This window comes from Leptinotarsa decemlineata, unplaced genomic scaffold (assembly GCF_025532065.1).
Source record: "Leptinotarsa decemlineata unplaced genomic scaffold, Ldec_3_MD MMD2_tig00000199_RagTag_RagTag, whole genome shotgun sequence".
Taxonomy (NCBI): domain Eukaryota; kingdom Metazoa; phylum Arthropoda; class Insecta; order Coleoptera; family Chrysomelidae; genus Leptinotarsa; species Leptinotarsa decemlineata.
Genome location: NW_027412544.1, coordinates 17,539,593 through 17,552,150, shown reverse-complemented (window position 1 = coordinate 17,552,150; position 12,558 = coordinate 17,539,593). Strand labels below are relative to the sequence as shown.

Here is a 12,558-nt window from a genome sequence, read left to right as displayed (position 1 = left end):
TAGCAAACGCTTTTTAATCTAGTGCTCGCGTGGTTCGTTTCAAAATATTTCTTAAAGTTATAGGCCATCTTTCACACTATAATACAATTATACCCATATGTTTCTGTATTTTTTATTCAACTCATTTCAACATGTAGTCGTTTTTGTCAGCCATATCAAGGCTCAATTTTTAGATCGGAATTAGAAATGGTAAAAAATATCACCTCTTACAAAAGCACGTCGTTCTTACACTACAAAGCGTCTTATCATTTGTAACGACTCTAAAAATGGCAAATTACAAAAATAATTCATATTAAGCATCATTGCGATACATCTCCAAGATAAAGGGACTGTATACCAATAATTATTTCAGTTGCGCTACCACAAACATGTTCTTCCATAGCAAGATGATAGTATCTCCCCATCTTACCCCTTAGAAAATTCCGAGATAAAGTGAAAATGTGTTCATTCATTCCTTTTGCAACTTCAGTTCAGGTACGAGTGGTTCTAATGAGTGCACAGGATGTTAGTGAGTCAGTTAGGTGACATTTCTTTTTGATGCCTATAAATAAAAACACTCCAACATCCGTATCTACTGAAATATGTGGAATGTGGTCTGTGTCTTTGCATAATGTTACAGATGTTTCGGATAGTGTGATATAGATATTATGATATGCATTTTTTATTGTTTACTTTAATATTCAGTCAGAAACTATTCAAAACCATCACATTATCTTTCATATTTCAGTTAACTCCATTCTTATTTCAAACATCATTGAGATAACCTATTAACTGAACTTTTACGTTCATGGACACTTTCGAGATTTGGTTGCGTAATAAGAACTTTTACCGCAAGTAGATTCTTGTATTTAAAGTTGTTGAACTTGTTATGAGAAGGTTTCACTGATTCATACTGAAGCTTTTCGGCTTTCTACTTCTCCGTAATCGAACAAAAAATCTAGAAAAATTTCGAAGGAAGTAATTTATTTTCTTTCTTTCTTTAGGTGTTAGGAATCACACGTTTAAAGGTAAGACCTCGTTAATCCTTAGCTCGCACAAGTTTCGACTTCTGAGGGTTGTCGTTCGTAGGGGTGCGACAGCTAGTTAACGAAAAAACAGATTTTGAACAGACTCTTTAGGAGTTCCTCAATTTTTTTGATTAATCATAGAGAAGTTGATAACTAAAATTTATTTTCCCAAAAACAGCAAGTATGTATGTAAGGCTGACAAGTTTTGACATAAGGAGTATTGAGGAATCTTCAACCGACTAAGAAAGGGTATCATTTCCTAAATCTTTTATGGAAATATGGGTCGAGTGATGTCGCATTGAGAAAAAGTGCGTACTTAAAAAGTGCGCAAATGAACTCACACTAGTATTTGCAGACTTTTCAGCCTATCTTACAAAAAAGGGGTTTTTCCTTCCTGTTTGAAGATTGCTCGCGTTCAGCCTATTTCCAAAAGGGCAAGAAAACTATAGATTAGTCGCTTTGCTATCAGTGATTTCAAAAATCATGGAGAAAGCCGTGAACCACCATATCCTCAAATATTTGGAAGGCTTCAACATCTTGAGTGATCATCAATATGGCTTTCGGAAACCCACATTTGGAATAACGCAATCGAGAAACACGAAGAGTCAAGAGCTGTTGCGCTTGTTATTTCTAAGGCATTTGACCGTTTGTGGCATTAGGGTTTGCTGGCCAAATTTTGATGCTATGGCTTTTCGGACCATTTTTGTGTATGGCTCTTTAGCTTCCGGAAATAACGTTCCCTGCAAGTAGCTGTCGATGGATATCTCTCGAATACTTTCACCATCAACGCTGGTATTCCCCAGGAATCCCTATTGTCTCCAACCCTTTTTTACTGCATATCAACGACTTATTGGAAAAATCAAGAATCCAATATATTGCTTTGCTGACGACAGCACACTTATCTCGTTATTATATTTGGATCCCAGGACATCGGCTGCGGAAGCACATCTTCACCGGCAGCAGGAGGTCGAATATCTTAATGAGGATCTAGAAGTAACTTCGAATTGGGGTGAAAGTAACCAGGTTCAATTCAATGCTACAAAAACCCAGACATCGGTTTTTTCCATGAAAATAAATATCTCCGAACCGTATATAACAATGTCAGGTTAGACATTGCTTCGATAAGTTTGTTGGGAGTTAAAATGGACACCAATATGTCTTGGTACAATCATGTCGTTGGAATTGCAAGGGCTGCTTCTCAAAAGCTTGGAACACTGTTCTGAACCAGAAAATTGTACACACCTCAGCAACTTTTGATGCTTTATAAAGCTTGGATCAGACCTTCTTTGGAGTATTGTTTTCATGTACGGAGCTCCGCCCCCAAACATACCCTGAAGCTGATGAATTCTATCCAGAAAAGAGCCATTCGCCTGATTGGAGACGCGAACATCACTGTTCTATAGATACTTTCACGGGAAGTGATCGAGTGATTTGGACCATTTCATTCCCACCATTTCCACCTAGACGGTGCATGTCAGAAATATGCGACGGACTCTGGATACTCATCGTTATGAGGTTCAGCTCAGTACACCACGAACTTCACTGTTTAAGAACCCTTTCATTTGAATAACGGCTTTTATGTGTAATAAACTTCCTGAGAACGTTTTTCAAAATGAATTCAATCTCCAGCGATTCAAATCTAATGTGAATCACTACTTTCGCACAGGCACCGCTCTAAGAGCGCCTTAAGAATTTTTCTGCAGTGCTTGTGTTTTGTCTTTAAAAAAATACAACGTTACTTTGGTTGATTCGTTTAGACGCTATGAAGTTTTCAACGAGTAAAGAGTGTTTGCTTGCTAATATATTTTGTTGGAATCAGACAATATTTACTATCATTGTATATAGTTTTTATGCCATATCTAATATATTTCGTAACTATTGTGTTCAATTGTTCAAAGGCATCTAAAGGCAAAGCCCATTCATTCAAATATTTCGAAGAAAAATTAATCAAGGCATCCGAGGTACTCATATCCGAATCGAAAAGAACTCAAATTCGATAAAAGATACAAAATAAATATCAGGATATTTTACACATAGAATAGAAAGAAATTTGTTATTCAAACATTCACTTCACGATTATTTTGACATCTGTGAACTTTCCTGTCAGATAATGATTTTATAAATAGAGCAGTGGTATCCATAACAACCACTGTTCTCAGACACCAGAACTGCAACACTCTTCTTGGCGTACGTTTTACCAATCACGTTTTCGTCTTCGGGATATGAAGTATACTGTATACTTCTAATATGAAGTATACAACTTCATCTCCTGAAGACGATAACGTGGTTGAAGAAACGCGGTTCTAGGGTTTGGCAGCAGTGTTTAGGATTTACTCTACACCAGAGGTTCCAATTCTACTGTTCAGTAGTATTTTTAACTCTCTCATAAGTGACTTGAAGAAAAAGTATTTTTTGAAGAAAAAGAGGACTGACTCTATTGATGGGTTTGATATTGGTGAAGTGCTTCACAACAAGAGGATTGAAATGATCGATATATTTCCTTTCACACAAATATGAAAACTCTATTTTCAAAAACGAATATCAGATCCAGAAAATAATGGACTATAATTGAACCATTTTTTCAAAATTATTGTAGGGTTTTCCTAGGGTTGAAAAACATTGTATTCCTTTATTGACTTTTATTTTGAATCATAAATTTTCATAACAAAATTAACTTTTTATAACTCTTTTATCGCGCAGGCGTTCAAAATATCTATTTGCTTGGGTATTTTATGTTAATTCTTTTATTTTAATTTTTTCGTATTTTTTCATTCCATATCATTGGAATGCTCTCTTCTCTCCAAACGATAGTTTATTGCCAAAAAACAGATGATATTTAGAACAACAGGCACCAATTGGGATGTTTCGAGTAGGTACTCATTGTTAACACTTTTATAGATTTAGACAAAGAATTCTGTTCAGGGATTTCGGCCGGGAACTAATCCTAATTATGATTCTCCTCGTCACGGGGTTACACTGATATTTTCTGTTTGTCGTGTTGTTGGTGTTATTAATACATTTTATTATTTGTAAACGCTGTGTCTGACTGATTATTAATTCACTTATCACCATAATATTACAATTTTTTGGCGCGCATTCATGAATCTATTTGAAAATAATGAGGATAATTTCTTAGAAATATCTCAAAAATTCGTATATTTCAAACTACTTTTAAATGGACAACCGCTTTTTTTTTCATTTTTATAATGAATATTTCTGAAAACAGCAAGCTTTCTTGAATGTACGAGATAGTTTTCAAGCCAGAATGTACACATTGTAATAAAAATATTTTTTGTACATCTGTGAAAAAAACTTGACATTTCTGCATCTCTATTGATGCGTGAATGTTGCGTATGTGTCCCATATCGGTATTCCCAAAACACAAAAATCATAAAATGCGAATCAAAATATCCCAAAAAGTACGATGAAAATCCAATCAATTTACAGTGTCACCCAGGGCCCGCTTTCTTGTGACACCTCATTATGTATGGATGTGAAGTAAATGAACTGCAGGATGTATAAATATAGATTGGAGAAACACTGACTTGGCATCTTCAGTAGTTTCGCACGTGCTTCCGAAGAATATAGAGGCGAGAGTAACATCTGTTTTTATATTTTTTCGTCATTAGTTTACTATTAGTCGGAATATTCGTCCATTAGTTTAATTTTTTGTGATGAATATATCTGCACTAAGGGTCGTGTTACTTTGACATAGCCGAAGAAATAATGGCACGCCAGCTGTTAGCATCAATATAAATTAAATTAAAAGTCTTCCATTCAGTTATATTTCAATCAATAAAGACTGTGCCAGACAGTGCACTTTCTTTTGGAAGTTTTTCACTTTGTTTTACTGTAAATACTAAATAAACGTTTCATTATATGAGTGTTTCCCTTTCATTGCATAGAAACATGTGCAATAAGATAGTCCAATTTTATTGATAGATAGAATAGGAACCACTGGCAATACCACCAGGAGATGACTGAAGGTAAATCATACAACTGAGTTGAATTCTTTCAATATACATCTATACGTCTATAATAATTCCATAGTAGGCACTTAATTCTCGGAAATATTGCTTTCAAACGAAAACATTGTTGTTAAGGTTGTGATTCTTTATATTTTATTATCAGACAGAGACTGTCATGTAATTTCTGATAATTTAGTGCCTACTATTTTGGAATTATATTATAGTTATATCTCAATTGTAAGATGTTTTGTCTATACGTCGGGGTGTATATACAAGGATCAAACTTAGTTGTATGATTCTCTTTTAGTAATCTGCTGATGAAGCTTACGCATCAACGAACAATTAGATTGTTGAATTAAAAGGACTGATAGAATCGAATTTTCACGTCAATCCGAAGTGGAACATAATGGGACATAGAACACTTACTATCGTGAGGTTATATATAAAAATTGAATCAAAACGAACAAAAAATATACATTATATGAAGTAAATGATTAAGTGACGTCGACAAATATTTTAGACCAAAGAGGTGAATTGAAATTTTGAAATTTCATACTGAAGAAGGTATATTTTGCTGAGATTGCCCAAGTCAGTTCATTCATTCGCTAGAAAATAATAGAAAGATTTCAATTAAGTCGATGGTCAAATTAAATATTGCCACAATCTCGAACTTTGGAAAGTCATATCACTTCCCAAGAATATTGAATGAGAAAGAAAGGTTTTGGCTTTCTGAGGGTGGGGACAGACTAATTCTAATGTATTTGTCACTTCACATAACCTACAACACATTCAATATTCCTCGGATCGGAGGCCACCACCGGTGTCTCGTCAATATCGTGAAACTTCCGTAGGTGGTTATAAGGCACTCTTAGAGCTGCGAGTGTATTAGTGTCACAGGCGCTTTGCGGTAAACCCTACATTTGGTGTTGGGTTCCAACTCGGTGAAAGAGTTGTGTGATCAGTTATAACTATTTTATTTTTATTTATTGGTATGTAGGTTCGATATAAATTGGAAATTAGGAAATACATTACACTGGAGAGATTGAGAAAAGATTGACCGTATTACTCACAACAGTATGGAAGCTGTCAATTCGTTAACCCCCGACAGATGCGAAAAATGTTTCCTAGTTCTGTCGGGTATTGTCACCTCGTTCATTTGAGCTTCCGAAAATTCACAAGCCGGATGTCCCACTATGGCTTATTGTCAGTGCTATAGGGTCTTCGACGTATAAAATCGCAAGTACTCATCAGGTCTGCTACTAGTGGGGAAAACAAACTCATTAGCTCAGTTGATTTCAATTACCCATAATGAGAATCTTTCCTTTTTTCCTATCCCACTTTTTTAAACGGCTTTAGTTGGTAAAACTCTCAGTCCTGAATATTATCTGAATTTATAAAAGCCGAACAAGAATTTTCGATAAATTCACCTCTTCCTGAGTTGTGTTTTCATTTCTCCAAAATTTTGAATACACTTTCATTATCACCTGACGGTATTAGACGAAAAATCATTTTATTGTTCAGTACTAGCATACATTTTCAAGTAAAAATTCAGCATAAGCTTATTATTTTGTATATAACGTCAGCAACTCTATGAAATAACCTGACGCTCAAAGAACATGTTTGCCTGCTTGATGGTTTATGAAATATTTGTTTCAAAAACATTTTACAACCGGCATTCCTCAAATGAAAAGTTCTACTCGCGGAAACATTATGAATATAACCTGTTTCTATATACGAATTGGGTTCAATAATCAGTTTCTCCTTTTAACAACTATCCTTAAAATTCGATATAGGGAAATTTATTATTCAGAATAAATAATTCGTAACCAAACACTTCAGATTCTCGCACACATTTTATGCCCTAGTCCATGAAATCGCTGATGCAAGAGCTGAAATGTCTGCGAAGTGTTGAAGGACAAATTTACTTTTGATGCTACTCCAACACCCCTGAAATTGTGCTTCAAGTGTCATTGGTTATGAACTCAATTTACAAGTAATTACAGAATACGGAGGGAAAGGCTCGGGTGTTAGCAAAGGAAAACTGCCGAAAATTCTAATGGATGAATCAATATTTGCTGTAATAAAAGCCCCTATATGTCCATCAATTTTATTAAAATGGACCTTCTTAAAGTGTTGATGTCGATTTCTCAAAGATATTGATATTGTCAACATACTGAAAATGAAGTAGGCAATAAATTTCAAAAATTCAACACCATATAAAGATGTGTAGATCATGCAAAGACGTAACTTTCAGACACAAACTGGAAGAAAAGCCCTCTCGCAACAGCTGCTTTCACATTACTTTGTATTCCAAACATTCCTTATGGAAATGAATCAGATATCATTCACAGGATTACTACATAATATAGTGAATGAAAGAAGTTAAATCTCACTTATATGGAACACTGTCATTCTTACTGGTGAACATCTAATGTTTCGGCATGAGACACTTGTCTTATCGCCTTTTCAGCATCTGGATAACATAAGAATAAAATCAATTCATTCATTAAATTCCGACTTTATCACGAATGAGTTGAATCTACTTACCTCAGCGATGACAGTACGAAATGACATTGATTCGATTATTTGATCAAATCCCAGCCATAGGAATCTTGTTTGAATTGAAAAACGTATATTTTTAGGAGAGAAGTTTTTGGCTTTCTACTTCTCCATCTTTATACAAAAGTATGTGGTTATCCTTCAATGAAAGGAAGGAAGCAATTAATTTCAAAAATTTTCATCGCATATCGTCTCATATGTTTAAATTCTTTCATATTTCGACAAAAAATCTTTCAGCTGTTGATTTCTGCTTCTGATCTGTTTTCACTTATTTCGTCACCATCCATTGACGTTTCTTGATATCTTAAATTGTCCACAATACACATGGTCTACGATGAATATCCATTAACAATAGAAGGCTATATTGTTTCAAGTTAGGATTTTTGTATTGATGATACCGAAATAAATATGAAAAATGAGAGAGATTCTTTACGCAAGAGAGCTAGATAAATTACCAAGTAAATATGCTCCTAATCGACCTCACAGTACCTACATTGAAACTATGATCAATAACACCATGGGTATAATTCATTGATTTTTTTCTCTTAACTTTCATGCACCTGCTGTTGAGAAATATGTTTATACAATTCGTTTACTTCATTATTGTGTCTTTATCCTTTTCCATTATTCTATTTCTGCTTTATTTATCTGCCTAGTTCTTCCAGTACTTTTTTGTTAGTTTGTTTACTTTCTTCAAGTATTTCTAATTGCTGCTCTGTAAGCAATCTCTCTTATTTTTTTGGCTTCCTGCTACTGCATCATGAAACAAACATGTGAAAATGTAGAAAACTTCCAAAGGAAGAAAAAAATACTAACAATAAAAACTCTTCATAAATATATGTAGCGCATACACAGAAGTTTCTTTTAGATATAAACTGAAAGAAGAAATCTTTCCGACAAACCTACTTACATAATATGAACTTTGCATTACTCGTACACAAAAATCACTTTTTCTTATGAGTTTGTACTACCAAAATTTGTTATGGATTTGAAATACCTACATATCATTCATGAGAACGCTGCACAATGTGATATATGAAAGAATACAGATAGAATTTTTCACTTTCATGGAACTTTATCATCCTGAATGGTTATTACTGAAATTTAGTCCCAACACCAAATCGTTATTTTTACCACCTCGACACGTGTTTCAATTACCAAGTGATCTTCTTCAAGAGGATGATTAAACTAAATGACATACAATATTGTCCTTAGTGGCACCATAGATACCTACCTCTGCTAGGTACCTGCGTCTTAATTGTCCTATATTGATTTCACATGTTGCCTTATCTACTAGTCTTGAATTAATTTTACAAGATTGCCTTATTTAACAGTCAGGTAAATCTGATGATAAAAAATTATTACAACAAGCTATATAGTATACTATTAAGTATTAGTCCACCATCGTTATTCATAATATTATTATGTTTACTTAATTCTACACTCATAGACATCGAGATGCCTGTTGTTGTTAACTTGTCTAACTAATCTTAATGAACTGAAGTCTATGAAATGATTTTGTTGCAAAATATGATGGGCGACTGCTGATTTTTATGATCTCCCATATCTTAGGTGTGCTTGGTGTTCCTTATATATTTTTTTTTTCTTCCTCTTGAAGATGATTATTTGGTGATTAAAACACGTGTCGTTGTGTTAAAAATAACGGTCTGGTGTTGGGACTAAACTCCAGTAATATTCATTACTACACCAAAGTTCCAAACAAACAGTGCATCACAAATCCTAAATGGTGTTCTTTGAAGTTTCGAGGCCAGATACTTGTCTAATCACCTCATCACCACCGTTTTGATAACCGTTACGCAACCGATCACTCATTTTTTCCACAACATCACGTCTTTATTTCATCGGAAGAGACAAATCTGTTCTTGTCACAATGACAGTATGTATACACATTTTATATCAATACTCGTTTATATATTGAATGGAACTGGCCGATATTTGATGCAAATCCACATCAAAACTTATGGAATTGAAATAGATATCATTCATATAGAAACGCTACACTATGTGATATAGAAAGAGTAAGAAACTTTCCAACATGATTTTTTCTATAAAAGTAAAGTGTATAGCGAAGCATGTATAAAAAATATCGGAATAAATTCTCAACTCTTTCTACAGGCTGTTTATTTTACATGCGGCAAAAATATAAGGGACTATTCTAAGGATATTTTGTTCTTCGATAGCGGTCGGTAGCCAGGCGGTTCGACGTGTGTGCTTTGTTCACGCACTCGAATTAACTGCCGTGTTGGTCGGTGGTTCAAGCCCTAGTCTGAACGATCGATTTTCACTTGCTATTGTCCAACCCGCGTTAGGAATCACACGTTAAAAAGTAAGACCTCGTTAATCCCTAGCTCGCACAAGTTTCGACTTCTGAGGGTTGTCGTTCGTAGGGGTGCGACAGTTAGTTAACGAAAAAACAGATTTTGAAACAGATTTTTTTTTATTGTTGATAGGGCGCTTTGTTTTGAAGATACGGAAAGAAAAATAATTTACAATAACAATTTATTACCAAAAATTACATGCAATGTTTTTAAATCTACAAGAACTGTTGAAAATGACTACTCCCCCGATCGAATACAAGAATCCAATCTTCTCCTCATCGACTTCCGGCGAACTCTTTCAAAAACATCAGGATCGTTTCTGATTGCATTACACCCAGCTATTATCCGTGTTCTCAAATCTTCCATTGGAGTAGTATAAACTAATGACTTCAGGTGGTCCCATAGAAAATAATCCAGAGGGTTCAAGTCCAGTGATCGAGCAGGCCATAAGTGAGGTCCACCTTGATCAATTCAGCGATTTCTGTATGTTACTGTTCAAAACTCTTGAGCCAATATGCTAAAATGCGCTGGTGCACCATCGTGCATAAGCCACATTGCATTTCTTGTAACCAATGGTACATCCTCCAGAAACGGAGGTAGCGTTTGTTCCAAAAAGTTAAGTCTTCCTGGCAGAAATAACGATCCAATTAGGAAGTCACCTATAATTCCCACCCAAACGTTTAACGAGAACTGATGTTAAAAGCGATCTTCAAGCACCTCATGTGGATTTTCTTCAGCCCAAACATGATTATTGTGGAAATTCCTAATGACGTTTCTTGAGAAGCTGGCTTCATCGGTATAGAGAAAAAGTGTTAGTAGCTGTGGGATTTGAACAATGTGCGCAAAAGCCATTGGTAGAATGCAATATGTGGAAGAAAATCTGCCTGAACTCGTTTTATGTGATATGGGTACAACAAATAGCCTCTAAGAATGTTCCAAATCGTCCCGTTACTTACATTTAAAGTATTTGCAATTTTTGGGGTGAAGGTACCTGGATCTTCTTCTATCATGACCAGCACATTCTCTTCTACTTCAACCTTTTTCCGCCCCTTCCTGGTCGTCAATTTCGCTTCAATGCTCCTGTCGTTGATATATACTTTGGAATGTTTTTCTATTAGGCACATTACGATTAGGAAATCGTTCACTGTACAACCGCCTAGCTTCCAATGAATTGCCATCAGCAATCCCATAAATGAAATGCATGTCAGCCATATCTGCGTTACTATAGTCATTCATGATATAGGACTTCACTAACAAGACTTTGAATCACTTACGAGACATACTATTCAAATTGAATGTCTGCAGCCGTTTTGTAGTAATCAGAATGTTGTTGATAAGTAGCAACGGAGATGTTAGATTTTTTATTACTTTGTAGGTCCAATGTAGTACGCTATACTTTTATACGTAGCCGAACTACGTTAATACTTTTAAAATTGCCAAAATTGTTATTATCGACATTTTTTTTCGCTCCGTATCTTCGAATCAATGCTACCTATTGAAAATCAAAGAACAAAATATCCTCAGAATTGTCCAAGGAATAGTCCCTTGATTTTTTGAAGCATGTTTAATAAACACCCTGTATATTATATTGTGAAGCAATTCTATGAATGATATCTATATCAATTCCATAACTAATGTTTGTACTACAAACTAAATGAGAAAAAGTGATTTCGTGTAAATACATTTTCATGTGAAAGTACTTTCTTCGAAATTTCTCATTCTTCTCTCGTGATGATTATCTGACATTTCAATCTGATAAAGTAGAATTTTGTATGTGCCGATGAAAAGTCAAAAAGGTACCTATGTTGCCAATTCACTCATAGTCATATCTTGTTTTCTATTTCGATTTGATTATAATACGCCAATTCTTCTTGATGTCTGGTCTACCCTTTTTATATTATTCGCAAAAGTATATATTCGTAAAAGTATATACCTTTTCAATTTGACACATTTTTGTGTTGAGCCGAATACAAATGTTCACCCTTCCAAACACATTTATTTCAATTTCTCGTTCAGAAAAGAACTAATACAAAAGAATAATTCCGATAAGTTAAACGTAATTGAAGGGTGAAAAGAAATGCTCTCGAAATCATTTCCTAGACCGGAATCCAATTAAAAACCAATAAATCACCATGAAATAAGCACTTAAGACCAACATTTTCCCTCCAACGTAAACCCGATTGCACCCACTTGCTCATAGGCACCTATACGTAAATTGAAGTTGACATTGATATAAGGTCTCCCAAGCAGTAGTAATTTATTGATGAGGTCGATCTTGAATTGGGGGCCACGTTTGAGAACACTAAGTGCTACTGACTCACCCCCTGCACAATACAGTTTGGTATCGTGTGAAGTTGAAAACAAGGCATACCTAGATTATTTTGTTCTTTACTATAACTGCCGTGTAAACGAATATTCTGCAAGAAATCATGGTCATGATGAAAAACAGTTGTTTCTATTTAAAAAATAATATCTATTGTAAATGGAACATGCTGTTCTGAATTTAAATCCAAACTTTTTTTTGAACTTTTTTTACCAAATTGTTTTTCCTATACAATGTGGCCCAACTAAAATAGTACAGCAAAGTCACAGTTTTGAATGTAAAAATTAAAAATGTCTTCGGACCCGTATACTTTTGAATTTCACTAGTTCGGACTTCCATTGTCTACTATATAAAATGATTTG

General features: G+C 34.7%; 1 protein-coding gene across 2 annotated transcripts in view; it reads right to left on the bottom strand.

Moving 5' to 3' along the window:
- Nucleotides 1-12,558, bottom strand: part of sick (sickie) — a 678,280-nt gene that overhangs the window by 544,832 nt on the left and 120,890 nt on the right. The gene's annotated exons all lie outside the window — the stretch shown is intronic.